Here is a 27,794-nt window from a genome sequence, read left to right on the forward strand (position 1 = left end):
ACCTGGTTCACTGCCTCTAGAGCAGCTCTTCTGACCTGGTTCTTAGGCTTTAGAGCAGCTCTGCTGACCTGGTTCTCTGGCTCTACAGCAGCTCTGCTGACCTGGTTTTCTGGCTGTAGAGCAGCTCTGCTGTCATGGCTCTTAGGCTCTAGAGCAGCTCTGCTGACCTGGTTCTTAGGCTCTAGAGCAGCCCTGCTGACCTGGTTCTCTGGCTCTACAGCGGCTCTGCTGACCTGGTTTTCTGGCTGTAGAGCAGCTGTGCTGACCTGGTTCCTAGGCTCTAGAGCAGCTCTGCTGACCTGGTTCTCTCCCTCTAAAGCAGCTCTGCTGACCTGCTTCTCGCCCTCTAATGCAGCTCTGCTGACCTGGTTTCTCTGGCTCTACAGCAGTTCGGATTACCTGGTTCTCTGGCTCTAGACTAGCTCTGCTGACCTAGTTCTCTGGCTCTAAAGCAGCTCTGCTGACCTGGTTGTCTCCCTCTAAAGCAGCTCTGCTGACCTGGTTTCTCTGGCTCTACAGCAGCTCTGCTGACCTGGTTCTCTTGCTCTAGAGCAGCTCTGCTGACCTGGTTCTCAGGCTCTAGAGCAGCTCTGCTGACCTGGTTCTCTGGCTCTAAAGCAGCTCTGCTGACCTGGTTCTATGGCTCTAAAGCAGCTCTGCTGACCTGGTTCTCTCCCTCTAAAGCAGCTCTGCTGACCTGGTTCTCTGCCTCTAGAGCAGCTCTGCTGACCTGGTTCTTTGGCACTAGAGCAGCTCTACTGACCTGGTTCTCTGGCTCTAAAGCAGCTCTGCTGCCCTGCTTCTCTCCCTCTAAAGCAGCTCTGCTGACCTGGTTTCTCTGGCTCTACAGCAGCTCTGCTGTCCTGGTTCTCTGCTTCTAGTGCAGCTCTGCTGACCTTCTTCTTAGGCTCTAGAGCAGCTCTGCTGACCTGGTTCTCAGGCTCCAGAGCAGCTCTGCTGCCCTGGTTCTGTGGCTCTAAAACAGGTCTGCCGACCTGGTTCTCTGCCTCTAGAGCAGCTCTGCTGACCTGGTTCTCTGGCTCTAAAGCAGCTCTGCTGACCTAGTTCTCTGGCTCTAAAGCAACTCTGCTGACCTGGTTGTCTCAGTCTAAAGCAGCTCTGCTGACCTGGTTTCTCTGGCTTTACAGCAGCTCTGCTGACCTGGTTCTCAGGCTCTAGAGCAGCTCTGCTGACCTGGTTCTCTGGCTCTAAAGCAGCTCTGCTGACCTGGTTGTATGGCTCTAAAGCAGCTCTGCTGACCTGGTTTCTCTGACTCTACAGCAGCTCTGCTGACCTGGTTCTCTGCCTCTAGAGCAGCTCTGCTAACCTGGTTCTTTGGCTCTATAGCAGCTCTACTGACCTGGTTCTCTGGCTCTAAAGCAGCTCTGCTGACCTGGTTCTCTGGCTCTAGAGCAGCTGTGCTAACCTGGTTCCTAGGCTCTAAAGCAGCTCTGCTGACCTGGTTGTCTCAGTCTAAAGCAGCTCTGCTGACCTGGTTTCTCTGGCTTTACAGAAGCTCTGCTGACCTGGTTCTCAGGCTCTAGAGCAGCTCTGCTGACCTGGTTCTCTGGCTCTAAAGCACCTCTGCTGACCTGGTTGTATGGCTCTAAAGCAGCTCTGCTGACCTGGTTTCTCTGACTCTACAGCAGCTCTGCTGACCTGGTTCTCTGCCTCTAGAGCAGCTCTGCTAACCTGGTTCTTTGGCTCTATAGCAGCTCTACTGACCTGGTTCTCTGGCTCTAAAGCAGCTCTGCTGACCTGGTTCTCTGGCTCTAGAGCAGCTGTGCTAACCTGGTTCCTAGGCTCTAAAGCAGCTCTGCTGACCTGGTTCTCTCCCTCCAAAGCAGCTTTGCTGACCTGGTTCTCTCCCTCTGAAGCAGCTCTGCTGACATGGTTTCTCTGGCTCTACAGGAGCTCGGCTGACCTGGTTCTCTGGCTCTAGAGCTGCTCTGCTGACCTGGTTCTCAGGCTCTACAGCAGCTCGGCTGACCTGGTCCTCTGGCTCTAGAGCAGCTCTGCTGACCTGGTTCTCTCCCTCTAAAACAGCTCTATTGACCTGGTTTCTCTGACTCTACAGCAGCTCTGTTGACCTGGTTCACTGCCTCTAGAGCAGCTCTGCTGACCTGGTTCTTAGGCTTTAGAGCAGCTCTGCTGACCTGGTTCTCTGGCTCTACAGCAGCTCTGCTGACCTGGTTTTCTGGCTGTAGAGCAGCTCTGCTGACATGGTTCTTAGGCTCTAGAGCAGCTCTGCTGACCTGGTTCTTAGGCTCTAGAGCAGCTCTGCTGACCTGGTTCTCTGGCTCTACAGCGGCTCTGCTGACCTGGTTTTCTGGCTGTAGAGCAGCTCTGCTGACCTGGTTCCTAGGCTCTAGAGCAGCTCTGCTGACCTGGTTCTTAAGCTCTAGAGCAGCTCTGCTGACCTGGTTCACTGGCTCTATAGCAGCTCTGCTGACCTGGTTCTCTCCCTCTAAAGCAGCTCTGATGACCTGGTTTCTCTGACTCTACAGCAGATCTGCTGACCTGGTTCTCTGCCTCTAGAGCAGCACTGCTGACCTGGTTCTATGGCTCTAGAGCAGCTCTACTGACCTGGTTCACTGGCTCAAAAACAGCTTTGCTGACCTGGTTCTCTGGCTCTAGAGCACCTGTGCTGACCTGGTTCCTAGGCTCTAGAGCAGCTCTGCTGACCTGGTTCTCTCCCTCTAAAGCAGCTCTGCTGACCTGCTTCTCACCCTCTAAAGCAGCTCTGCTGACCTGGTGTCTCTGGCTCTACAGCAGCTCGGATGACCTGGTTCTCTGGCTCTAGAGCATCTCTGCTGAACTAGTTCTATGGCTCTAAAGCAGCTCTGCTGACCTGGTTCTCTCCCTCTAGAGCAGCTCTGCTGACCTGGATCTTTGGCTCTAGAGCAGCTCTACTGACCTGGTTCTCTGGCTCTAAAGCAGCACTGCTGACCTGGTTCTCTGGCTCTAGAGCAGCTGTGCTAACCTGGTTCCTAGGCTCCAAAGCAGCTCTGCTGACCTGGTTCTCTCCCTCCAAAGCAGCTCTGCTGACCTGGTTGTCTCCCTCTAAAGCATCTCTGCTGACCTGGTTTCTCTGGCTCTACAGGTGCTCGGCTGACCTGGTTCTCTGGCTCTAGAGCGGCTCTGCCGACCTGGTTCTCAGGCTCTACAGCAGCTCGGCTGACCTGGTCCTCTGGCTCTGGAGCAGCTCTGCTGACCTGGTTCTCTCCCTCTAAAGCAGCGTTACTGACCTGGTTTCTCTGACTATACAGCAGCTCTGCTGACGTGGTTCTCTGCCTCTAGAGCAGCTCTGCTGACCTGGTTCTTAGGCTCTAGAGCAGCTCTGCTGACCTGGTTCTCTGGCTCTAGAGCAGCTCTGCTGACCTGGTTTTCTGGCTGTAGAGCAGCTCTGCTGACATCGTTCTTAGGCACTAGAGCAGCTCTGCTGACCTGGTTCTTAGGCTCTAGAGCAGCTCTCCTGACCTGGTTCTCTGGCTCTACAGTGGCTCTGCTGACCTGGTTTTCTGGCTGTAGAGCAGTTCTGCTGACCTGGTTCCTGGGCTCTAGAGCAGCTCTGCTGACCTGGTTCTTAGGCTCTAGAGCAGCTCTGCTGACCTGGTTCTATGGCTCTAAAGCAGCTCTGCTGAGCTGGTTCTCTCCCTCTAAAGCAGCTCTGCTGACCTTCTTCTCTGCCTCTAGAGCAGCTCTGCTGAGCTGGTTCTATGGCTCTAGAGCAGCTCTACTGACCTGGTTCACTGGCTCAAAAGCAGGTTTGCCAACCTGGTTCTCTGGCTCTAGAGCAGCTGTGCTGACCTGGTTCCTAGGCTCTAGAGCAGCTCTGCTGGCCTGGTTCTCTCCCTCTAAAGCAGCTCTCCTGTCCTGCTTCTCGCCCTCTAATGCAGCTCTGCTGACCTGGTTTCTCTGGCTCTACAGCAGTTCGGATTACCTGGTTCTCTGGCTCTAGAGTAGCTCTGCTGACCTAGTTCTCTGGCTCTAAAGCAGCTCTGCTGACCTGGTTGTCTCCCTCTAAAGCAGCTCTGCTGACCTGGTTTCTCTGGCTCTACAGCAGCTCTGCTGACCTGGTTCTCTTGCTCTAGAGCAGCTCTGCTGACCTGGTTCCCAGGCTCTAAAGCAGCTCTGCTGACCTGGTTCTATGGCTCTAAAGCAGCTCTGCTGACCTGGTTCTCTCCCTCTAAATCAGCTCTCCTGCCCTGGTTCTCTCCCTCTAAAGCAGCTCTGCTGACCTGGTTTCTCTGGCTCTACAGGAGCTCGGCTGACCTGGTTCTCTGGCTCCAGAGCAGCTCTGCTGACCTGGTTCTCAGGCTCTACAGCAGGTTGGCTGACCTGGTCCTCTGGCTCTAGAGCAGCTCTGCTGACCTGGTTCCCTCCCTCTAAAGCAGCTCTATTGACCTGGTTTCTCTGACTCTACAGCAGCTCTGCTGACCTGGTTCTCTGGCTCTAAAGCAGCTCTGCTGACCTGGTTCTCAGGCTCTACAGCAGCTCGGCTGACCTGGTCCTCTGGCTCTGGAGCAGCTCTGCTGACCTGGTTCTCTCCCTCTAAAGCAGTGCTACTGACCTGGTTTCTCTGACTCTACAGCAGCTCTGCTGACCTGGTTCTCTGCCACTAGAGTAGCTCTGCTGACCTGGTTCTTAGGCTCTAGAGCAGCTCTGCTGACCTGGTTCTATGGCTCTAGAGCAGCTCTGCTGACCTGGTTTTCTGGCTGTAGAGCAGCTCTGCTGACATGGTTCTTAGGCTCTAGAGCAGCTCTGCTGACCTGGTTCTTAGGCTCTAGAGCAGCTCTGCTGACCTGGTTCTCTGGCTCTAAAGCAGCTCTGCTGCCCTGGTTCTCTCCCTATAAAGCAGCTCTGCTGACCTGGATTCTCTGACTCTACAGCAGCTCTGCTGACCTGGTTTTCTTCCTCTAGAGCAGCTCTGCTGAGCTGGTTCTATGGCTCTAGCGCAGCTCTACTGACCTGGTTCACTGGCTCAAAAGCAGCTTTGCTGACCTGGTTCTCTGGCTCTAGAGCAGCTGTCCTGACCTGGTTCCTAGGCTCTAGAGCAGCTCTGCTGACCTGGTTCTCTCCCTCTAAAGCAGCTCTGCTGACCTGCTTCTCGCCCTCTAATGCAGCTCTGCTGACCTGGTTTCTCTGGCTCTACAGCAGTTCGGATGACCTGGTTCTCTGGCTCTAGAGTAGCTCTGCTGACCTAGTTCTCTGGCTCTAAAGCAGCTCTGCTGACCTGGTTGTTTCCCTCTAAAGCAGCTCTGCTGACCTGGTTTATCTGGCTCTACAGCAGCTCTACTGACCTGGTTCTCTTGCTCTAGAGCAGCTCTGCTGACCTGGTTCTCAGGCTCTAAAGCAGCTCTGCTGACCTGGTTATCTCCCTCTAAAGCAGCTCTGCTGACCTGGTTCTCTGCCTCTAGAGCAGCTCTGCTGACCTGGTTCTTTGGCTCTAGAGCAGCTCTACTGACCTGGTTCTCTGGCTCTAAAGCAGCTCTGCTGACCTGGTTCTCTCCCTCTAAAGCAGCTCTGCTGACCTGGTTTCTCTGGCTCTACAGGAGCTCGGCTGACCTGGTTCTCTGGCTCTAGAGCAGCTCTGCTGACCTGGTTCTCAGGCGCTACAGCAGGTTGGCTGACCTGGTCCTCTGGCTCTAGAGCAGCTCTGCTGACCTGGTTCTCTCCCTCTGAAGCAGCTCTATTGACCTGGTTTCTCTGACTCTACAGCAGCTCTGCTGACGTGGTTCTCTGCCTCTAAAGCACCTCTGCTGACCTGGTTCTATGGCTCTAGAGCAGCTCTACTGACCTGGTTCTCTGGCTCAGAAGCAGCTATGCTGACCTGGTTCTTAGGCTCTAGAGCAGCTCTGCTGACCCAGTTCTCTGGCTCTAGAGCAGCTCTGCTGACCTGGTTTTCTGGCTGTAGAGCAGCTCTGCTGACCTGGTTCTTAGGCTCTAGAGCAGCTCTGCTGACCTGGTTCTCTGGCTCTAAAGCAGCTCTGCTGACCTGGTTTCTCTGGCTCTAAAGCAGCTCTGCTGACCTGGTTCTTAGGCTCTAGAGCAGCTCTGCTGACCTGGTTCTTAGGCTCTAGAGCAGCTCTGCTGACCTGGTTCTCTGGCTCTAAAGCAGCTCTGCTGACCTGGTTCTCTCCCTCTAAAGCAGCTCTGCTGACCTGGTTTCTCTGACTCTACATCAGCTCTGCTGACCTGGTTCTCTGCCTCTAGAGCAGCTCTGCTGACCTGGTTCTATGGCTCTAGAGCAGCTCTACTGACCTGGTTCTCTGGCTCAGAAGCAGCTGTGCTGACCTGGTTCTTAGGCTCTAGAGCAGCTCTGCTGACCTGGTTCTTAGGCTCTAGAGCAGCTCTGCTGACCTGGTTCTCTGGCTCTAAAGCAGCTCTGCTGACCTGGTTCTCTCCCTCTAAAGCAGCTCTGCTGACCTGGTTGTATGGCTCTACAGCAGCTCTGCTGACCTGTTTCTCTGACTCTACAGCAGCTCTGCTGACCTGGTTCTCCGCCCCTAGAGCAGCTCTGCTGACCTGGTTCTTAGGCTCTAGAGCAGCTCTGCTGACCTGGTTCTATGGCTCTAGAGCAGATCTGCTGACCTGGTTTTCTGGCTGTAGAGCAGCTCTGCTGACATGGTTCTTAGGCTCTACAGCAGCTCTGCTGACCTGGTTCTTAGGCTCTAGAGCAGCTCTGCTGACCTGGTTCTCTGGCTCTACAGTGGCTCTGCTGACCTGGTTTTCTGGCTGTAGAGCAGTTCTGCTGACCTGGTTCCTAGGCTCTAGAGCAGCTCTGCTGACCTGGTTCTTAGGCTCTAGAGCAGCTCTGCTGACCTGGTTCTCTGGCTCTAAAGCACCTCTGCTGACCTGGTTCTCTCCCTATAAAGCAGCTCTGCTGACCTGGTTTCTCTGACTCTACAGCAGCTCTGCTGACCTGGTTCTCTGCCTCTAGAGCAGCTCTGCTGAGCTGGTTCTATGGCTCTAGCGCAGCTCTACTGACCTGGTTCACTGGCTCAAAAGCAGCTTTGCTGACCTGGTTCTCTGGCTCTAGAGCAGCTGTGCTGACCTGGTTCCTAGGCTCTAGAGCAGCTCTGCTGACCTGGTTCTCTCCCTCTAAAGCAGCTCTGCTGACATGGTTCTCTCCCTCTAAAGCAGCTCTGCTGACCTGCTTCTCGCCCTCTAATGCAGCTCTGCTGACCTGGTTTCTCTGGCTCTACAGCAGCTCTACTGACCTGGTTCTCTTGCTCTAGAGCAGCTCTGCGGACCTAGTTCTCTGGCTCTAAAGCAGCTCTGCTGACCTGGTTGTTTCCCTCTAAAGCAGCTATGCTGACCTGGTTTATCTGGCTCTACAGCAGCTCTACTGACCTGGTTCTCTTGCTCTAGAGCAGCTCTGCTGACCCGGTTCTCAGGCTCTAAAGCAGCTCTGCTGACCTGGTTCTCTCCCTCTAAAGCAGCTCTGCTGACCTGGTTCTCTGCCTCTAGAGCAGCTCTGCTGACCTGGTTCTTTGGCTCTAGAGCAGCTCCACTGACCTGGTTCTCTGGCTCTAAAGCAGCTCTGCTGACCTGGTTCTCTCCCTCTAAAGCAGCTCTGCTGACCTGGTTTCTCTGGTTCTACAGGAGCTCGGCTGACCTGGTTCTCTGGCTCTAGAGCAGCTCTGCTGACCTGGTTCTCAGGCGCTACAGCAGGTTGGCTGACCTGGTCCTCTGGCTCTAGAGCAGCTCTGCTGACCTGGTTCTCTCCCTCTGAAGCAGCTCTATTGACCTGGTTTCTCTGACTCTACAGCAGCTCTGCTGACGTGGTTCTCTGCCTTTAAAGCACCTCTGCTGACCTGGTTCTATGGCTCTAGAGCAGCTCTACTGACCTGGTTCTCTGGCTCAGAAGCAGCTATGCTGACCTGGTTCTTAGGCTCTAGAGCAGCTCTGCTGACCCAGTTCTCTGGCTCTAGAGCAGCTCTGCTGACCTGGTTTTCTGGCTGTAGAGCAGCTCTGCTGACCTGGTTCTTAGGCTCTAGAGCAGCTCTGCTGACCTGGTTCTTAGGCTCTAGAGCAGCTCTGCTGACCTGGTTCTCTGGCTCTAAAGCAGCTCTGCTGACCTGATTTCTCTGGCTCTAAAGCAGCTCTGCTGACCTGGTTCTTAGGCTCTAGAGCAGCTCTGCTGACCTGGTTCTTAGGCTCTAGAGCAGCTCTGCTGACCTGGTTCTCTGGCTCTAAAGCAGCTCTGCTGACCTGGTTCTCTCCCTCTAAAGCAGCTCTGCTGACCTGGTTTCTCTGACTCTACATCAGCTCTGCTGACCTGGTTCTCTGCCTCTAGAGCAGCTCTGCTGACCTGGTTCTATGGCTCCAGAGCAGCTCTACTGACCTGGTTCTCTGGCTCAGAAGCAGCTGTGCTGACCTGGTTCTTAGGCTCTAGAGCAGCTCTGCTGACCTGGTTCTTAGGCTCTAGAGCAGCTCTGCTGACCTGGTTCTCTGGCTCTAAAGCAGCTCTGCCGACCTGGTTCTCTTCCTCTGAAGCAGCTCTATTGACCTGGTTTCTCTGACTCTACAGCAGCTCTGCTGACGTGGTTCTCTGCCTCTAGAGCACCTCTGCTGACCTGGTTCTTAGGCTCTAGAGCAGCTCTGCTGACCCAGTTCTCTGCCTCTAGAGCAGCTCTGTTGACCTGGTTTTCTGGCTGTAGAGCAGCTCTGCTGACCTGGTTCTTAGGCTCTAGAGCAGCTCTGCTGACCTGGTTCTTAGGCTCTAGAGCAGCTCTGCTAACCTGGTTCTCTGGCTCTAAAGCAGCTCTGCTGACCTGTTTCTCTCCATCTGAAGCAGCTCTATTGACCTGGTTTCTCTGACTCTACAGCAGCTCTGCTGACCTGGTTCTCTGCCTCTAGAGCAGCTCTGCTGACCTGGTTCTATGGCTCTAGAGCAGCTCTACTGACCTGGTTCTCTGGCTCAGAAGCAGCTGTGCTGACCTGGTTCTTAGGCTCTAGAGCAGCTCTGCTGACCTGGTTCTTAGGCTCTAGAGCAGCTCTGCTGACCTGGTTCTCTGGCTCTAAAGCAGCTCTGCTGACCTGGTTCTCTCCCTCTAAAGCAGCTCTGCTGACCTGGTTGTATGGCTCTACAGCAGCTCTGCTGACCTGTTTCTCTGACTCTACAGCAGCTCTGCTGACCTGGTTCTCTGCCTCTAGAGCAGCTCTGCTGACCTGGTTCTTAGGCTCTAGAGCAGCTCTGCTGACCTGGTTCTATGGCTCTAGAGCAGCTCTGCTGACCTGGTTTTCTGGCTGTAGAGCAGCTCTGCTGACATGGTTCTTAGGCTCTACAGCAGCTCTGCTGACCTGGTTCTTAGGCTCTAGAGCAGATCTGCTGACCTGGTTCTCTGGCTCCACAGCGGCTCTGCTGCCCTGGTTTTCTGGCTGTAGAGCAGTTCTGCTGACCTGGTTCCTAGGCTCTAGAGCAGCTCTGCTGACCTGGTTCTTAGGCTCTAGAGCAGCTCTGCTGACCTGGTTCTCTGGCTCTAAAGCACCTCTGCTGACCTGGTTCTCTCCCTATAAAGCAGCTCTGCTGACCTGGTTTCTCTGACTCTACAGCAGCTCTGCTGACCTGGTTCTCTGCCTCTAGAGCAGCTCTGCTGAGCTGGTTCTATGGATCTAGCGCAGCTCTACTGACCTGGTTCACTGGCTCAAAAGCAGCTTTGCTGACCTGGTTCTCTGGCTCTAGAGCAGCTGTGCTGACCTGGTTCCTAGGCTCTAGAGCAGCTCTGCTGACCTGGTTCTCTCCCTCTAAAGCAGCTCTGCTGACCTGGTTCTCTCCCTCTAAAGCAGCTCTGCTGACCTGCTTCTCGCCCTCTAATGCAGCTCTGCTGACCTGGTTTCTCTGGCTCTACAGCAGTTCGGATGACCTGGTTCTCTGGCTCTAGAGTAGCTCTGCTGACCTAGTTCTCTGGCTCTAAAGCAGCTCTGCTGACCTGGTTGTTTCCCTCTAAAGCAGCTCTGCTGACCTGGTTTCTCTGGCTCTACAGCAGCTCTACTGACCTGGTTCTCTTGCTCTAGAGCAGCTCTGCGGACCTGGTTCTCAGGCTCTAAAGCAGCTCTGCTGACCTGGTTCTATGGCTCTAAAGCAGCTCTGCTGACCTGGTTCTCTCCCTCTAAAGCAGCTCTGCTGACCTGGTTCTCTGCCTCTAGAGCAGTTCTGCTGACCTGGTTCTTTGGCTCTAGAGCAGCTCTACTGACCTGGTTCTCTGGCTCTAAAGCAGCTCTGCTGACCTGGTTCTCTCCCTCTAAAGCAGCTCTGCTGACCTGGTTTCTCTGGCGCTACAGCAGGTTGGCTGACCTGGTCCTCTGGCTCTAGAGCAGCTCTGCTGACCTGGTTCTCTCCCTCTGAAGCAGCTCTATTGACCTGGTTTCTCTGACTCTACAGCAGCTCTGCTGACGTGGTTCTCTGCCTCTAGAGCACCTCTGCTGACCTTGTTCTTAGGCTCTAGAGCAGCTCTGCTGACCCAGTTCTCTGGCTCTAGAGCAGCTCTGCTGACCTGGTTTTCTGGCTGTAGAGCAGCTCTGCTGACCAGGTTCTTAGGCTCTAGAGCAGCTCTGCTGACCTGGTTCTTAGGCTCTAGAGCAGCTCTGCTGACCTGGTTCTCTGGCTCTAAAGCAGCTCTGCTGACCTGGTTTCTCTGACTCTACAGCAGCTCTGCTGACCTGGTTCTCTGCCTCTAGAGCAGCTCTGCTGACCTGGTTCTATGGCTCTAGAGCAGCTCTACTGACCTGGTTCTCTGGCTCAGAAGCAGCTGTGCTGACCTGGTTCTTAGGCTCTAGAGCAGCTCTGCTGACCTGGTTCTTAGTCTATAGAGCAGCTCTGCTGACCTGGTTCTCTGGCTCTAAAGCAGCTCTGCTGACCTGGTTCTCTCCTTCTAAAGCAGCTCTGCTGACCTGGTTTCTCTGACTCTACAGCAGCTCTGCTGACCTGTTTCTCTGACTCTACAGCAGCTCTGCTGACCTGGTTCTCTGCCTCTAGAGCAGCTCTGCTGACCTGGTTCTTAGGCTCTAGAGCAGCTCTGCTGACCTGGTTCTATGGCTCTAGAGCAGCTCTGCTGACCTGGTTTTCTGGCTGTAGAGCAGCTCTGCTGACATGGTTCTTAGGCTCTACAGCAGCTCTGCTGACCTGGTTCTTAGGCTCTAGAGCAGCTCTGCTGACCTGGTTCTCTGGCTCTAAAGCAGCTCTGCTGACCTTGTTCTCTCCCTCTAAAGCAGCTCTGCTGACCTGGTTTGTCTGGCTCTACAGGAGCTCGGCTGACCTGGTTCTCTGGCCCTAGAGCAGCTCTGCTGACCTGGTTCTCAGGCGCTACAGCAGGTTGGCTGACCTGGTCCTCTGGCTCTAGAGCAGCTCTGCTGACCTGGTTCTCTCCCTCTGAAGCAGCTCTATTGACCTGGTTTCTCTGACTCTACAGCAGCTCTGCTGACGTGGTTCTCTGCCTCTAGAGCACCTCTGCTGACCTGGTTCTTAGGCTCTAGAGCAGCTCTGCTGACCCAGTTCTCTGGCTCTAGAGCAGCTCTGCTGACCTGGTTTTCTGGCTGTAGAGCAGCTCTGCTGACCTGGTTCTTAGGCTCTAGAGCAGCTCTGCTGACCTGGTTCTTAGGCTCTAGAGCAGCTCTGCTGACCTGGTTCTCTGGCTCTAAAGCAGCTCTGCTGACCTGGTTTCTCTGGCTCTAAAGCAGCTCTGCTGACCTGGTTCTTAGGCTCTAGAGCAGCTCTGCTGACCTGGCTCTTAGGCTCTAGAGCAGATCTGCTGACCTGGTTCTCTGGCTCTACAGCGGCTCTGCTGCCCTGGTTTTCTGGTTGTAGAGCAGTTCTGCTGACCTGGTTCCTAGGCTCTAGAGCAGCTCTGCTGACCTGGTTCTTAGGCTCTAGAGCAGCTCTGCTGACCTGGTTCTCTGGCTCTAAAGCACCTCTGCTGACCTGGTTCTCTCCCTATAAAGCAGCACTGCTGACCTGGTTTCTCTGACTCTACAGCAGCTCTGCTGACCTGGTTCTCTGCCTCTAGAGCAGCTCTGCTGAGCTGGTTCTATGGCTCTAGCGCAGCTCTACTGACCTGGTTCACTGGCTCAAAAGCAGCTTTGCTGACCTGGTTCTCTGGCTCTAGAGCAGCTGTGCTGACCTGGTTCCTAGGCTCTAGAGCAGCTCTGCTGACCTGGTTCTCTCCCTCTAGAGCAGCTCTGCTGACCTGGTTTTCTGGCTGTAGAGCAGCTCTGCTGACCTGGTTCTTAGGCTCTAGAGCAGCTCTGCTGACCTGGTTCTCTGGCTCTAAAGCAGCTCTGCTGACCTGGTTTCTCTGGCTCTAAAGCAGCTCTGCTGACCTGGTTGTTTCCCTCTAAATCAGCTCTGCTGACCTGGTTTCTCTGGCTCTACAGCAGCTCTACTGACCTGGTTCTCTTGCTCTAGAGCAGCTCTGCGGACCTGGTTCTCAGGCTCTAAAGCAGCTCTGCTGACCTGGTTCTATGGCTCTAAAGCAGCTCTGCTGACCTGGTTCTATCCCTCTAAAGCAGCTCTGCTGACCTGGTTCTCTGCCTCTAGAGCAGTTCTGCTGACCTGGTTCTTTGGCTCTAGAGCAGCTCTACTGACCTGGTTCTCTGGCTCTAAAGCAGCTCTGCTGACCTGGTTCTCTCCCTCTAAAGCAGCTCTGCTGACCTGGTTTCTCTGGCTCTACAGGAGCTCGGCTGACCTGGTTCTCTGGCTCTAGAGCAGCTCTGCTGACCTGGTTCTCAGGCGCTACAGCAGGTTGGCTGACCTGGTCCTCTGGCTCTAGAGCAGCTCTGCTGACCTGGTTCTCTCCCTCGGAAGCAGCTCTATTGACCTGGTTTCTCTGACTCTACAGCAGCTCTGCTGACGTGGTTCTCTGCCTCTAGAGCACCTCTGCTGACCTGGTTCTTAGGCTCTAGAGCAGCTCTGCTGACCCAGTTCTCTGGCTCTAGAGCAGCTCTGCTGACCTGGTTTTCTGGCTGTAGAGCAGCTCTGCTGACCAGGTTCTTAGGCTCTAGAGCAGCTCTGCTGACCTGGTTCTTAGGCTCTAGAGCAGCTCTGCTGACCTGGTTCTCTGGCTCTAAAGCAGCTCTGCTGACCTGGTTTCTCTGACTCTACAGCAGCTCTGCTGACCTGGTTCTCTGCCTCTAGAGCAGCTCTGCTGACCTGGTTCTATGGCTCTAGAGCAGCTCTACTGACCTGGTTCTCTGGCTCAGAAGCAGCTGTGCTGACCTGGTTCTTAGGCTCTAGAGCAGCTCTGCTGACCTGGTTCTTAGGCTATAGAGCAGCTCTGCTAACCTGGTTCTCTGGCTCTAAAGCAGCTCTGCTGACCTGGTTCTCTCCCTCTAAAGCAGCTCTGCTGACCTGGTTTCTCTGACTCTACAGCAGCTCTGCTGACCTGTTTCTCTGACTCTACAGCAGCTCTGCTGACCTGGTTCTCTGCCTCTAGAGCAGCTCTGCTGACCTGGTTCTTAGGCTCTAGAGCAGCTCTGCTGACCTGGTTCTATGGCTCTAGAGCAGCTCTGCTGACCTGGTTTTCTGGCTGTAGAGCAGCTCTGCTGACATGGTTCTTAGGCTCTACAGCAGCTCTGCTGACCTGGTTCTTAGGCTCTAGAGCAGCTCTGCTGACCTGGTTCTCTGGCTCTAAAGCAGCTCTGCTGACCTTGTTCTCTCCCTCTAAAGCAGCTCTGCTGACCTGGTTTCTCTGGCTCTACAGGAGCTCGGCTGACCTGGTTCTCTGGCCCTAGAGCAGCTCTGCTGACCTGGTTCTCAGGCGCTACAGCAGGTTGGCTGACCTGGTCCTCTGGCTCTAGAGCAGCTCTGCTGACCTGGTTCTCTCCCTCTGAAGCAGCTCTATTGACCTGGTTTCTCTGACTCTACAGCAGCTCTGCTGACGTGGTTCTCTGCCTCTAGAGCACCTCTGCTGACCTGGTTCTTAGGCTCTAGAGCAGCTCTGCTGACCCAGTTCTCTGGCTCTAGAGCAGCTCTGCTGACCTGGTTTTCTGGCTGTAGAGCAGCTCTGCTGACCTGGTTCTTAGGCTCTAGAGCAGCTCTGCTGACCTGGTTCTTAGGCTCTAGAGCAGCTCTGCTGACCTGGTTCTCTGGCTCTAAAGCAGCTCTGCTGACCTGGTTTCTCTGGCTCTAAAGCAGCTCTGCTGACCTGGTTCTTAGGCTCTAGAGCAGCTCTGCTGACCTGGCTCTTAGGCTCTAGAGCAGCTCTGCTGACCTGGTTCTCTGGCTCTAAAGCAGCTCTGCTGACCTGGTTCTCTCCCTCTAAAGCAGCTCTGCTGACCTGGTTTCTCTGACTCTACAGCAGCTCTGCTGACCTGGTTCTCTGCCTCTAGAGCAGCTCTGCTGACCTGGTTCTATGGCTCTAGAGCAGCTCTACTGACCTGGTTCTCTGGCTCAGAAGCAGCTGTGCTGACCTGGTTCTTAGGCTCTAGAGCAGCTCTGCTGACCTGGTTCTTAGGCTCTAGAGCAGCTCTGCTGACCTGGTTCTCTGGCTCTAAAGCAGCTCTGCTGACCTGGTTCTCTCCCTCTAAAGCAGCTCTGCTGACCTGGTTGTATGGCTCTACAGCAGCTCTGCTGACCTGTTTCTCTGACTCTACAGCAGCTCTGCTGACCTGGTTCTCTGCCTCTAGAGCAGCTCTGCTGACCTGGTTCTTAGGCTCTAGAGCAGCTCTGCTGACCTGGTTCTATGGCTCTAGAGCAGCTCTGCTGACCTGGTTCTCTCCCTCTAAAGCAGCTCTGCTGACCTGGTTTCTCTGACTCTACAGCAGCTCTGCTGACCTGTTTCTCTGACTCTACAGCAGCTCTGCTGACCTGGTTCTCTGCCTCTAGAGCAGCTCTGCTGACCTGGTTCTTAGGCTCTAGAGCAGCTCTGCTGACCTGGTTCTAGGGCTCTAGAGCAGCTCTGCTGACCTGGTTTTCTGGCTGTAGAGCAGCTCTGCTGACATGGTTCTTAGGCTCTACAGCAGCTCTGCTGACCTGGTTCTTAGGCTCTAGAGCAGCTCTGCTGACCTGGTTCTCTGGCTCTAAAGCAGCTCTGCTGACCTTGTTCTCTCCCTCTAAAGCAGCTCTGCTGACCTGGTTTCTCTGGCTCTACAGGAGCTCGGCTGACCTGGTTCTCTGGCCCTAGAGCAGCTCTGCTGACCTGGTTCTCAGGCGCTACAGCAGGTTGGCTGACCTGGTCCTCTGGCTCTAGAGCAGCTCTGCTGACCTGGTTCTCTCCCTCTGAAGCAGCTCTATTGACCTGGTTTCTCTGACTCTACAGCAGCTCTGCTGACGTGGTTCTCTGCCTCTAGAGCACCTCTGCTGACCTGGTTCTTAGGCTCTAGAGCAGCTCTGCTGACCTGGTTTTCTGGCTGTAGAGCAGCTCTGCTGACCTGGTTCTTAGGCTCTAGAGCAGCTCTGCTGACCTGGTTCTTAGGCTCTAGAGCAGCTCTGCTGACCTGGTTCTCTGGCTCTAAAGCAGCTCTGCTGACCTGGTTTCTCTGGCTCTAAAGCAGCTCTGCTGACCTGGTTCTTAGGCTCTAGAGCAGCTCTGCTGACCTGGCTCTTAGGCTCTAGAGCAGCTCTGCTGACCTGGTTCTCTGGCTCTAAAGCAGCTCTGCTGACCTGGTTCTCTCCCTCTAAAGCAGCTCTGCTGACCTGGTTTCTCTGACTCTACAGCAGCTCTGCTGACCTGGTTCTCTGCCTCTAGAGCAGCTCTGCTGACCTGGTTCTATGGCTCTAGAGCAGCTCTACTGACCTGGTTCTCTGGCTCAGAAGCAGCTGTGCTGACCTGGTTCTTAGGCTCTAGAGCAGCTCTGCTGACCTGGTTCTTAGGCTCTAGAGCAGCTCTGCTGACCTGGTTCTCTGGCTCTAAAGCAGCTCTGCTGACCTGGTTCTCTCCCTCTAAAGCAGCTCTGCTGACCTGGTTGTATGGCTCTACAGCAGCTCTGCTGACCTGTTTCTCTGACTCTACAGCAGCTCTGCTGACCTGGTTCTCTGCCTCTAGAGCAGCTCTGCTGACCTGGTTCTTAGGCTCTAGAGCAGCTCTGCTGACCTGGTTCTATGGCTCTAGAGCAGCTCTGCTGACCTGGTTCTCTCCCTCTAAAGCAGCTCTGCTGACCTGGTTTCTCTGACTCTACAGCAGCTCTGCTGACCTGTTTCTCTGACTCTACAGCAGCTCTGCTGACCTGGTTCTCTGCCTCTAGAGCAGCTCTGCTGACCTGGTTCTTAGGCTCTAGAGCAGCTCTGCTGACCTGGTTCTATGGCTCTAGAGCAGCTCTGCTGACCTGGTTTTCTGGCTGTAGAGCAGCTCTGCTGACATGGTTCTTAGGCTCTACAGCAGCTCTGCTGACCTGGTTCTTAGGCTCTAGAGCAGCTCTGCTGACCTGGTTCTCTGGCTCTAAAGCAGCTCTGCTGACCTTGTTCTCTCCCTCTAAAGCAGCTCTGCTGACCTGGTTTCTCTGGCTCTACAGGAGCTCGGCTGACCTGGTTCTCTGGCCCTAGAGCAGCTCTGCTGACCTGGTTCTCAGGCGCTACAGCAGGTTGGCTGACCTGGTCCTCTGGCTCTAGAGCAGCTCTGCTGACCTGGTTCTCTCCCTCTGAAGCAGCTCTATTGACCTGGTTTCTCTGACTCTACAGCAGCTCTGCTGACGTGGTTCTCTGCCTCTAGAGCACCTCTGCTGACCTGGTTCTTAGGCTCTAGAGCAGCTCTGCTGACCCAGTTCTCTGGCTCTAGAGCAGCTCTGCTGACCTGGTTTTCTGGCTGTAGAGCAGCTCTGCTGGCCTGGTTCTTAGGCTCTAGAGCAGCTCTGCTGACCTGGTTCTTAGGCTCTAGAGCAGCTCTGCTGACCTGGTTCTCTGGCTCTAAAGCAGCTCTGCTGACCTGGTTTCTCTGGCTCTAAAGCAGCTCTGCTGACCTGGTTCTTAGGCTCTAGAGCAGCTCTGCTGACCTGGCTCTTAGGCTCTAGAGCAGCTCTGCTGACCTGGTTCTCTGGCTCTAAAGCAGCTCTGCGGACCTGGTTCTCTCCCTCTAAAGCAGCTCTGCTGACCTGGTTTCTCTGACTCTACAGCAGCTCTGCTGACCTGGTTCTCTGCCTCTAGAGCAGCTCTGCTGACCTGGTTCTATGGCTCTAGAGCAGCTCTACTGACCTGGTTCTCTGGCTCAGAAGCAGCTGTGCTGACCTGGTTCTTAGGCTCTAGAGCAGCTCTGCTGACCTGGTTCTTAGGCTCTAGAGCAGCTCTGCTGACCTGGTTCTCTGGCTCTAAAGCAGCTCTGCTGACCTGGTTCTCTCCCTCTAAAGCAGCTCTGCTGACCTGGTTGTATGGCTCTACAGCAGCTCTGCTGACCTGGTTCTCTGACTCTACAGCAGCTCTGCTGACCTGGTTCTCTGCCTCTAGAGCAGCTCTGCTGACCTGGTTCTTAGGCTCTAGAGCAGCTCTGCTGACCTAGTTCTATGGCTCTAGAGCAGCTCTGCTGACCTGGTTTTCTGGCTGTAGAGCAGCTCTGCTGACATGGTTCTTAGGCTCTACAGCAGCTCTGCTGACCTGATTCTTAGGCTCTAGAGCAGCTCTGCTGACCTGGTTCTCTGGCTCTACAGCGGCTCTGCTGACCTGGTTTTCTGGCTGTAGAGCAGTTCTGCTGACCTGGTTCCTAGGCTCTAGAGCAGCTCTGCTGACCTGGTTCTTAGGCTCTAGAGCAGCTCTGCTGACCTGGTTCTCTGGCTCTAAAGCACCTCTGCTGGCCTGGTTCTCTCCCTATAAAGCAGCTCTGCTGACCTGGTTTCTCTGACTCTACAGCAGCTCTGCTGACCTGGTTCTCTGCCTCTAGAGCAGCTCTGCTGAGCTGGTTCTATGGCTCTAGCGCAGCTCTACTGACCTGGTTCACTGGCTCAAAAGCAGCTTTGCTGACCTGGTTCTCTGGCTCTAGAGCAGCTGTGCTGACCTGGTTCCTAGGCTCTAGAGCAGCTCTGCTGACCTGGTTCTCTCCCTCTAAAGCAGCTCTGCTGACCTGGTTCTCTCCCTCTAAAGCAGCTCTGCTGACGTGCTTCTCGCCCTCTAATGCAGCTCTGCTGACCTGGTTTCTCTGGCTCTACAGCAGTTCGGATGACCTGGTTCTCTGGCTCTAGAGTAGCTCTGCTGACCTAGTTCTCTGGCTCTAAAGCAGCTCTGCTGACCTGGTTGTTTCCCTCTAAAGCAGCTCTGCTGACCTGGTTTCTCTGGCTCTACAGCAGCTCTACTGACCTGGTTCTCTTGCTCTAGAGCAGCTCTGCGGACCTGGTTCTCAGGCTCTAAAGCAGCTCTGCTGACCTGGTTCTATGGCTCTAAAGCAGCTCTGCTGACCTGGTTCTCTCCCTCTAAAGCAGCTCTGCTGACCTGGTTCTCTGCCTCTAGAGCAGTTCTGCTGACCTGGTTCTTTGGCTCTAGAGCAGCTCTACTGACCTGGTTCTCTGGCTCTAAAGCAGCTCTGCTGACCTGGTTCTCTCCCTCTAAAGCAGCTCTGCTGACCTGGTTTCTCTGGCTCTACAGGAGCTCGGCTGACCTGGTTCTCTGGCTCTAGAGCAGCTCTGCTGACCTGGTTCTCAGGCGCTACAGCAGGTTGGCTGACCTGGTCCTCTGGCTCTAGAGCAGCTCTGCTGACCTGGTTCTTAGGCTCTAGAGCAGCTCTGCTGACCTGGTTCTCTGGCTCTAAAGCAGCTCTGCTGACCTGGTTCTCTCCCTCTAAAGCAGCTCTGCTGACCTGGTTGTATGGCTCTACAGCAGCTCTGCTGACCTGTTTCTCTGACTCTACAGCAGCTCTGCTGACCTGGTTCTCTGCCTCTAGAGCAGCTCTGCTGACCTGGTTCTTAGGCTCTAGAGCAGCTCTGCTGACCTGGTTCTATGGCTCTAGAGCAGCTCTGCTGACCTGGTTTTCTGGCTGTAGAGCAGCTCTGCTGACATGGTTCTTAGGCTCGACAGCAGCTCTGCTGACCTGGTTCTTATGCTCTAGAACAGCTCTGCTGACCTGGTTCTCTGGCTCTACAGCGGCTCTGCTGACCTGGTTTTCTGGCTGTAGAGCATGTTGGACTTGGCCCTTCTGGCAGGTTCACCCCTGAACTTTTTTGCTTTTTATTGGTGACTTGGTGTGGTGATTTGTTGGTTTCTGCGCACTTTCCCTGTGTCCCAGGGTAAAGGGCGTGCGCGCTCTGAGTGCATGTGGTGAGATAGGCCTGCCCTCCCATAGGAATGCATGGGGAATGTATGTGTCCCTAGTAGTTCCTGATGCGTGGGGTGTGCAGGCCCGAGTTTGGTATGTGCGGACTCGTGTGATTGAATGCTGCGCGATGATGTGTGCGGCGTGCATGTACCTAGTGTGGAAGTGCCACTTCTAGAAGTGGGCACTTCTGTGTGCAGTGTGTCTGTCGCGTGATTGGCTGGTCATGTCATGTGACGGGCTAGGGATTCCCCAGCGTCAGGATGAGTCACCCAGTGGTGAATGGGGAGATCAGCAGCTAGATGGGTGGGAGGAGTACACCTGGGTCCTGAATAGGGCAGGGTTTTCCACACACAATGCTGGCTCCGCCCCCTGTGGTGCGACTGATGACCCTAGCCCTGCCAGTGAATAGAGTGAGGGGCTGAGCACATCAAGGGTGCTCCCCAACCAGCTGCGACTGGTTTCCCCCCTCACCCTGAACCCAGAACAAAGGGGTTTACTGTATAAGAATGGGGCTGTGTCCCCACAGAAGTTGTTCACTTCCAGGATCCTGAGGGGGGGCTGCAGCTGCTGCTGCTGGAGGCCAGGAGGAACCGCCACTTGGGACTGCCTTCCTGCCCTGGAGGGCCCAGTGAGCTGGCCCCTGGCCCAGCCTTGCCCCCCTGCCTATCTTCCTACAAACTTTGCAGGGGAGAACTCTGCTGGACTTGCGCTTTTGATTGTATGCTCCCCAAAGCACCTGGAAGCGCTGTTCTTTGACCTGCAGCCTAGGAGCGCTTTAGTTCTGCTAGCCGGTGCCCACCCGGCGTTCGCCCCGTCTTTTCCGAGCCTGAAGTCCCCTGGCAGGTGCCCACCCTGCCAGGGACATTGCCACTCCTAGCGGGTGCCCACCCCGCTTATTTGCGTACCGTTGCCCTTAATACGAAAGCGGGTGCCCACCCCGCTTCGTGACGCTCAGCGGCGGGTGTCTACCCGCCAGGGACTCTTTTCGCCATAAACGGGAGCCCACCCCGTATTGCCACCGTCACCAGGAGCTCTGGGCCGCCGCGCTGCCTGCGGCGACCCGGAAACAAAGAGAAGTCTGGCCTTCCTGGGGGCGGGGCCGAAGCCCGGAAGAGGAGCGGACGGGAGCCTACCCCGCGCTCCAGTGAGGACGTACGGTGACTTCCCCGGCAGGGCTCCCGCAAGTGGGGAGAGCCCTGCATTCCTGCGAAGCCCCGCGCCAAGAACCGAAGCGCCGCCAGGAGTCCCGGTGAGTGGGGGCAGCCTGGTTATTTTCGGAGCGCCTGACGCTCCATCGAAGGAGGAGGGGGGGGCAGTACTTCTTGAGCCTCGAGGCTCCGAGGACGAAGCCAGCCCTGACTGTGTGAGAGCGCTAGTGCGCTCCAGCGAGGGCCGCATTGGTCGGGTACCGAAGCCCGGAAAAGGAGCATTGACCTTACAAGGGAGAGCGGCCCCGGAAGGCAGCGGGCCGCTCCAACGTTGGCCCCCATATTTGTTTTAAGAGCCCACGAGGCTGCAGACAGGCGCATGGTCCTAGAGCCGTGAAGGCTCCAGCGAAGGGGGCACATTGTTCCACGAGCCTGTGAGGCTCACGAGTTCCCCTCAGTGGAACTCCAACCCCTGCCATATTTGTTTAGAAGGCGCAGTGGTGCCCACGCTCACTTTCTCCAGCTGCCCAGCACTTAGTGGGCAGCTGCAACGTTTAGGTTGGGGCCTCTGTGTTTTAGCTTGCGCAGCTTGCGCAGCCGTGCCCTGACTTTTCTGGACGCAGGGCGTCCTTGCCCCTACTAGGCCAGTTGGCCCAGGGACTGCCACAGATAGTGGCTAATGTGAGTTTTTGCGCCATTGTACCTTTCCTGCACCTCTGAATGTGGTTATGCGTCATGTGCTTTGCTTTACACCTCTGAATGTTATGCATCATGTGTTTATGTGCTTAGACCCCTACAGGTATTGTGATACTTAGGTGGTTGTTTTCTCCCTAGTACAGGTGGTACTAGTGAGGTCCTAGTTCCCTGCGTGATATTCCTAAAGGTGGTTAGGGTTGCGTAGGTGGTACTTTCTGATACCAGTAGTTACTGGTTGTGTGCTACATGTTCTATTTTTAGTGCTACAGTGATTGTATGTGCTATGTTCTAAAGTTTTATTCCTATGTTCTAAGTGCTATTTCTAAAAAGTGCTAATTCCTGACAGTGGTCCATGTGGCCCTGTCCCCTGTATATATAATCCCTTGTAAATTCTGCCCGTGCCTGTTGGCACATTGTAAAGTGTGTGTTTTTATCTAATGTGTTGTGTATAATACAAAGGTTATTTTTATATAATACCTTGTGTGGAGTTTCCTTTGTGGTGGGCCTTGGGTGTTGTTGCTGGGTGCGCGCGCAAACGCTTTACACATCGCCTCAGGGATAAGCCTGTCTGCTCGTGCCAAGCTACCAAGGGGGTGAGCAGGGGTTATCTTTGGCGTGTAACTTCCTTGCCCTGACTAGAGTGGTGGTTTCTGCCTGACTTTGGCGCAAGCCTTAGCCAACCATAAATCGCCATTACTAACATTGGTGATCAGCGGTGGGATTTGGACTTGCGTTTGCGCTGTTCCGCAGCGGCAACTGGCCGCACTACAAAACTCTGCATTTAGATAAATCACATGGTATAGGGATTATTGTTCTAAGATTGTTTTTAATTGTCATTTCTTTGGAAATGTGTTTTTGTGCACTGTGAGTTAGGTGTCCCTAGCTCGAGAGGGTAGATCATCCCCCTTAGTGTATTGTGTTTTCTGGATTCACCAGAGGGTGGGATCCAGTGGTGACAGCGTAATAGTGTCCAGTACATTTGTCCCCCGCCCTGCGCCCAGAGTTGGTACCTGTGTCACGTGGTGGTCAGGTTGAGGAATCAGGGGTGGTAGAAACTGCCTTACCAGTCCGAGGGGAGGGTTGTGTGTGGATGAGTGGTGAGTGGCACTAGGCAAGTGAGTGTGAGTTCTCTGGGTTAGAGAGCTTGCTGAACCCTTTGTGAATTGTGTGCTCCTGTGTTAAGCTCAGACCCCTAGGTTCCCTGTGTGATCTTTTCTCTATAACGTCCGCCAGAATGGAGCCTGTTTGTGATCCCTATGAGCTAGCTTGGCGCCAGAGGCAGGAGTTAGAAAGGTCCTGTACAGGGAGAGAGTCCGACACTCGGTACGAACTTCAGGACCACCTGGTCCTATGGCAAAAGGGTCCATGGGATCTTGAGCACAGTATGGAAAGGGCCCGGGCCTCACACCTGGAGGGTGGTGGGTCTGTGGGGAGCCCTGAAGATTCAGAAGAGGAGGTAGAGGATGACAATACCTGGACGCCAGTAGAGAGTGAAGACCCCATAGGTAGGGAGTCCATTGCTGGGTCCAGCGTAGGAGGCAGCGCCTCATCCCTTTCCCTGTCCCCAGAGGAGTGGGAAGATAGGAGGAAAGAAAGGGAGCACCAGCTGACGTTAGAAAAGCTCAGCTTGCAGCATGCCCAGGCCATGGCGCAGCTGGAGGTCAAAAGACAGATGGCGGAGGCTGAGAGGGCCTTTGCCAGAGAGAAACTAGCTCTGGAGGGTAGGTTATCCCCTGAGCGCAGTTGTGGTTTTCTGGACTCTCCAGGGAGGGTTGAGTCCAGTGGTAGCAGCCAGATAGATTCCAGTGTAGGAAATCCCAGTCCCAGTTCCCCCAGTCTGGTACCTGTTCCCCAGGAGGAGGAGTTAAGGTTAAAATTCAGGGGCAGTAGGAAACTGTCTCACCAGACTTGGGAGGAGTTTGTGGATGGATGTGAGGATGCAATGTTTGATTGGATTACCACAGCAAGTGATTTTGATATACTGTGTAATCTGGTTCTCAAAGAACACCTGCTCAGTTGTTGTGTGCCGGGATTGCGCCAACACCTGTTGGGGTGTGGATTGTCTGAGCCATTTGACCTTGCGGATGAAGCAGAGCGCTGGGAAAGGGCTAGAGGTTCTCTAGAGTCATTAGGGAGTGACTCCAAAAGTAGTGGGTCAGGTATCTTCCAGCCCAGCGTGGTGGAAGAGGCTCAGTGTAGCCCAGCTAGGTCCCAGGATAGCGAGGAGGGTGTAGGGGCTCACTGCCTGGCTCAGTGGAGCAGGAGTGAGAGGGTGACCGAGGGTCCCCAGACGCACGAAACCCTGCCTCAGGACTTGGATGGTTTCTTGAGGGAACACCAAGTTGGGGACCTAGGCTGTCCTGATACTCCACTTGAGGAAGATCTCTTAGTGAGTAGAGGACCTGGAGCACCTGTAACCAGGGCTCCTGTGGTTCTAGAGGCTGGCAGTACAGCTCCGGTAGGGAGGGTACAGGAGTCCAGCATGAAGAGTGAGTGGGGGATGAGTTCCCCAGTGGAAGAGCCTGTGGGTCAGGGACTACCCAGTTGGGCTAGGATCCCGTGTAGTGGCCAGGGTGGCACCACTTCTGTTCTGGGGGATCTCCGCGCACTGTCAGGTGGACAGGGGACGGGAGATCAGCGCCAGACAGACAGTCGCTCGACATATGTGTCATTTGATAGCCTCAGGGGGATGGAGTGTAAATCCCACAAAGTCCTGGAGTGCCAGGCGATTATTCCACCAAAGGTTCTAGGCCGGAGATTGGAAGGCCAGGTTCATGATCAGCCTGACCTGAAGGGTGGGACGTCTGTAACCAGCGTCCCGACCGGTTCTTCTTCCAGAGGTACCGCCCCAGTTGGGAGGGAGCAGGGTTCTGGAAGGGGGTGCAGAGGGTGGGAGAGCCCACCTCTGCCCCCGGTACAACCTGAGGGGTTAAACCCTGGGTTGGAATGGCGTTCTAGGTGTACCCCTCACCAGAGGAGGAGGAACCCTAGGAGAAGAGGTAGGGGGAGGAGAGCCTTCCCTGAGACTCCTGGTCCGCCTGAGGGTGTAGACCCTAGGCTGGAGAACCAGTGGCAGTCTAGTCCTATCTTGCAGAGAGGAAGAGTGGAGAATGGCCGCTATGTGCCAGGGGTTACTACCCCCCACTCTGTGATTAGGCAAAGACCGGTGGCACCTGGGTGGCCTAGGGCCTGGTCTTGGCCGCGGACAGCTTGGGAGTACCAGTGGGGTAGCCCAGTTGGTCCAGACAGTGGTGTTAGAAAGAATTCCATGGGTTCACCGTGGCGTAGAACCGGAGGGTGTCCCTGCAGTTGCGGGCCCGCGTCCGTGTTCTATCGCTCCAAGCAGGGAAGTCCATCACGGTGGTGATTGGGCTGCCCTGCGTTTTGGCTGGAAGGGGGTTGTGTTGGACTTGGCCCTTCTGGCAGGTTCACCCCTGAACTTTTTTTGCTTTTTATTGGTGACTTGGTATGGTGATTTGTTGGTTTCTGCGCACTTTCCCTGTGTCCCAGGGTAAAGTGCGTGCGCGCTCTGAGTGCATGTGGTGAGATAGGCCTGCCCTCCCATAGGAATGCATGGGGAATGTATGTGTCCCTAGTAGTTCCTGATGCGTGGGGTGTGCAGGCCCGAGTTTGGTATGTGCGGACTCGTGTGATTGAATGCTGCGTGATGATGTGTGCGGCGTGCATGTACCTAGTGTGGAAGTGCCACTTCTAGAAGTGGGCACTTCTGTGTGCAGTGTGTCTGTCGCGTGATTGGCTGGTCATGTCATGTGACGGGCTAGGGATTCCCCAGAGTCAGGATGAGTCACCCAGTGGTGAATGGGGAGATCAGCAGCTAGATGGGTGGGAGGAGTACACCTGGGTCCTGAATAGGGCAGGGTTTTCCACACACAATGCTGGCTCCGCCCCCTGTGGTGCGACTGACGACCCTAGCCCTGCCAGTGAATAGAGTGAGGGACTGAGCACATCAAGGGTGCTCCCCAACCAGCTGCGACTGGTTTCCCCCCTCACCCTGAACCCAGAACAAAGGGGTTTACTGTATAAGAATGGGGCTGTGTCCCCACAGAAGTTGTTCACTTCCAGGATCCTGAGGGGGGGCTGCAGCTGCTGCTGCTGGAGGCCAGGAGGAACCGCCACTTGGGACTGCCTTCCTGCCCTGGAGGGCCCAGTGAGCTGGCCCCTGGCCCAGCCTTGCCCCCCTGCCTATCTTCCTACAAACTTTGCAGGGGAGAACTCTGCTGGACTTGCGCTTTTGATTGTATGCTCCCCAAAGCACCTGGAAGCGCTGTTCTTTGACCTGCAGCCTAGGAGCGCTTTAGTTCTGCTAGCCGGTGCCCACCCGGCGTTCGCCCCGTCTTTTCCGAGCCTGAAGTCCCCTGGCAGGTGCCCACCCTGCCAGGGACATTGCCACTCCTAGTGGGTGCCCACCCCGCTTATTTGCGTACCTTTGCCCTTAATACGAAAGCGGGTGCCCACCCCGCTTCGTGACGCTCAGCGGCGGGTGTCTACCCGCCAGGGACTCTTTTCGCCGTAAACAGGAGCCCACCCCGTATTGCCACCGTCACCAGGAGCTCTGGGCCGCCGCGCTGCCTGCGGCGACCCGGAAACAAAGAGAAGTCCGGCCTTCCTGGGGGCGGGGCCGAAGCCCGGAAGAGGAGCGGACGGGAGCCTACCCCGCGCTCCAGTGAGGACGTACGGTGACTTCCCCGGCAGGGCTCCTGCAAGTGGGGAGATCCCTGCATTCCTGCGAAGCCCCGCGCCAAGAACTGTAGCGCCGCCAGGAGTCCCGGTGAGTGGGGGCAGCCTGGTTATTTTCGGAGCGCCTGACGCTACATCGAAGGAGGAGGGGGGGGCAGTACTTCTTGAGCCTCGAGGCTCCGAGGACGAAGCCAGCCCTGACTGTGTGAGAGCGCTGGTGCGCTCCAGCGAGGGCCGCATTGGTCGGGTACCGAAGCCCGGAAAAGGAGCATTGACCTTACGAGGGAGAGCGGCCCCGGAAGGCAGCGGGCCGCTCCAACGTTGGCCCCCATATTTGTTTTAAGAGCCCACGAGGCTGCAGACAGGCGCATGGTCCTAGAGCCGTGAAGGCTCCAGCGAAGGGGGCACATTGTTCCACGAGCCTGTAAGGCTCACGAGTTCCCCTCAGTGGAACTCCAACCCCTGCCATATTTGTTTAGAAGGCGCAGTGGTGCCCACGCTCACTTTCTCCAGCTGCCCAGCACTTAGTGGGCAGCTGCAACGTTTAGGTTGGGGCCTCTGTGTTTTAGCTTGCGCAGCTTGCGCAGCCGTGCCCTGACTTTTCTGGACGCAGGGCGTCCTTGCCCCTACTAGGCCAGTTGGCCCAGGGACTGCCACAGATAGTGGCTAATGTGAGGTTTTGCGCCATTGTACCTTTCCTGCACCTCTGAATGTGGTTATGCGTCATGTGCTTTGCTTTACACCTCTGAATGTTATGCATCATGTGTTTATGTGCTTAGACCCCTACAGGTATTGTGATACTTTGGTGGTTGTTTTCTCCCTAGTACAGGTGGTACTAGTGAGGTCCTAGTTCCCTGCGTGATATTCCTAAAGGTGGTTAGGGTTGCGTAGGTGGTACTTTCTGATACCAGTAGTTACTGGTTGTGTGCTACATGTTCTATTTTTAGTGCTACAGTGATTGTATGTGCTATGTTCTAAAGTTTTATTCCTATGTTCTAAGTGCTATTTCTAAAAAGTGCTAATTCCTGACAGTGGTCCATGTGGCCCTGTCCCCTGTATATATAATCCCTTGTAAATTCTGCCCGTGCCTGTTGGCACATTGTAAAGTGTGTGTTTTTATCTAATGTGTTGTGTATAATACAAAGGTTATTTTTATATAATACCTTGTGTGGAGTTTCCTTTGTGGTGGGCCTTGGGTGTTGTTGCTGGGTGCGCGCGCAAACGCTTTACACATCGCCTCAGGGATAAGCCTGTCTGCTCGTGCCAAGCTACCAAGGGGGTGAGCAGGGGTTATCTTTGGCGTGTAACTTCCTTGCCCTGACTAGAGTGGTGGTTTCTGCCTGACTTTGGCGCAAGCCTTAGCCAACCAGAAATCGCCATTTCTAACATTGGTGATCAGCGGTGGGATTTGGACTTGCGTTTGCGCTGTACCGCAGCGGCAACTGGCCGCACTACAAAACTCTGCATTTAGATAAATCACATGGTATAGGGATTATTGTTCTAAGATTGTTTTTAATTGTCATTTCTTTGGAAATGTGTTTTTGTGCACTGTGAGTTAGGTGTCCCTAGCTCGGGAGGGTAGATCATCCCCCTTAGTGCATTGTGTTTTCTGGATTCACCAGAGGGTGGGATCCAGTGGTGGCAGCGTAATAGTGTCCAGTACATTTGTCCCCCGCCCTGCGTCCAGAGTTGGTACCTGTGTCACGTGGTGGTCAGGTTGAGGAATCAGGGGTGGTAGAAACTGCCTTACCAGTCCGAGGGGAGGGTTGTGTGTGGATGAGTGGTGAGTGGCACTAGGCAAGTGAGTGTGAGTTCTCTGGGTTAGAGAGCTTGCTGAACCCTTTGTGAATTGTGTGCTCCTGTGTTAAGCTCAGACCCCTAGGTTCCCTGTGTGATCTTTTCTCTATAACGTCCGCCAGAATGGAGCCTGCTTGTGATCCCTATGAGCTAGCTTGGCGCCAGAGGCAGGAGTTAGAAAGGTCCTGTACAGGGAGAGAGTCCGACACTCGGTACGAACTTCAGGACCACCTGGTCCTATGGCAAAAGGGTCCATGGGATCTTGAGCACAGTATGGAAAGGG

This window comes from Triturus cristatus, chromosome 4_2 (genome assembly GCF_964204655.1).
Source record: "Triturus cristatus chromosome 4_2, aTriCri1.1, whole genome shotgun sequence".
In the NCBI taxonomy this organism is placed as follows: Eukaryota; Metazoa; Chordata; class Amphibia; order Caudata; family Salamandridae; genus Triturus; species Triturus cristatus.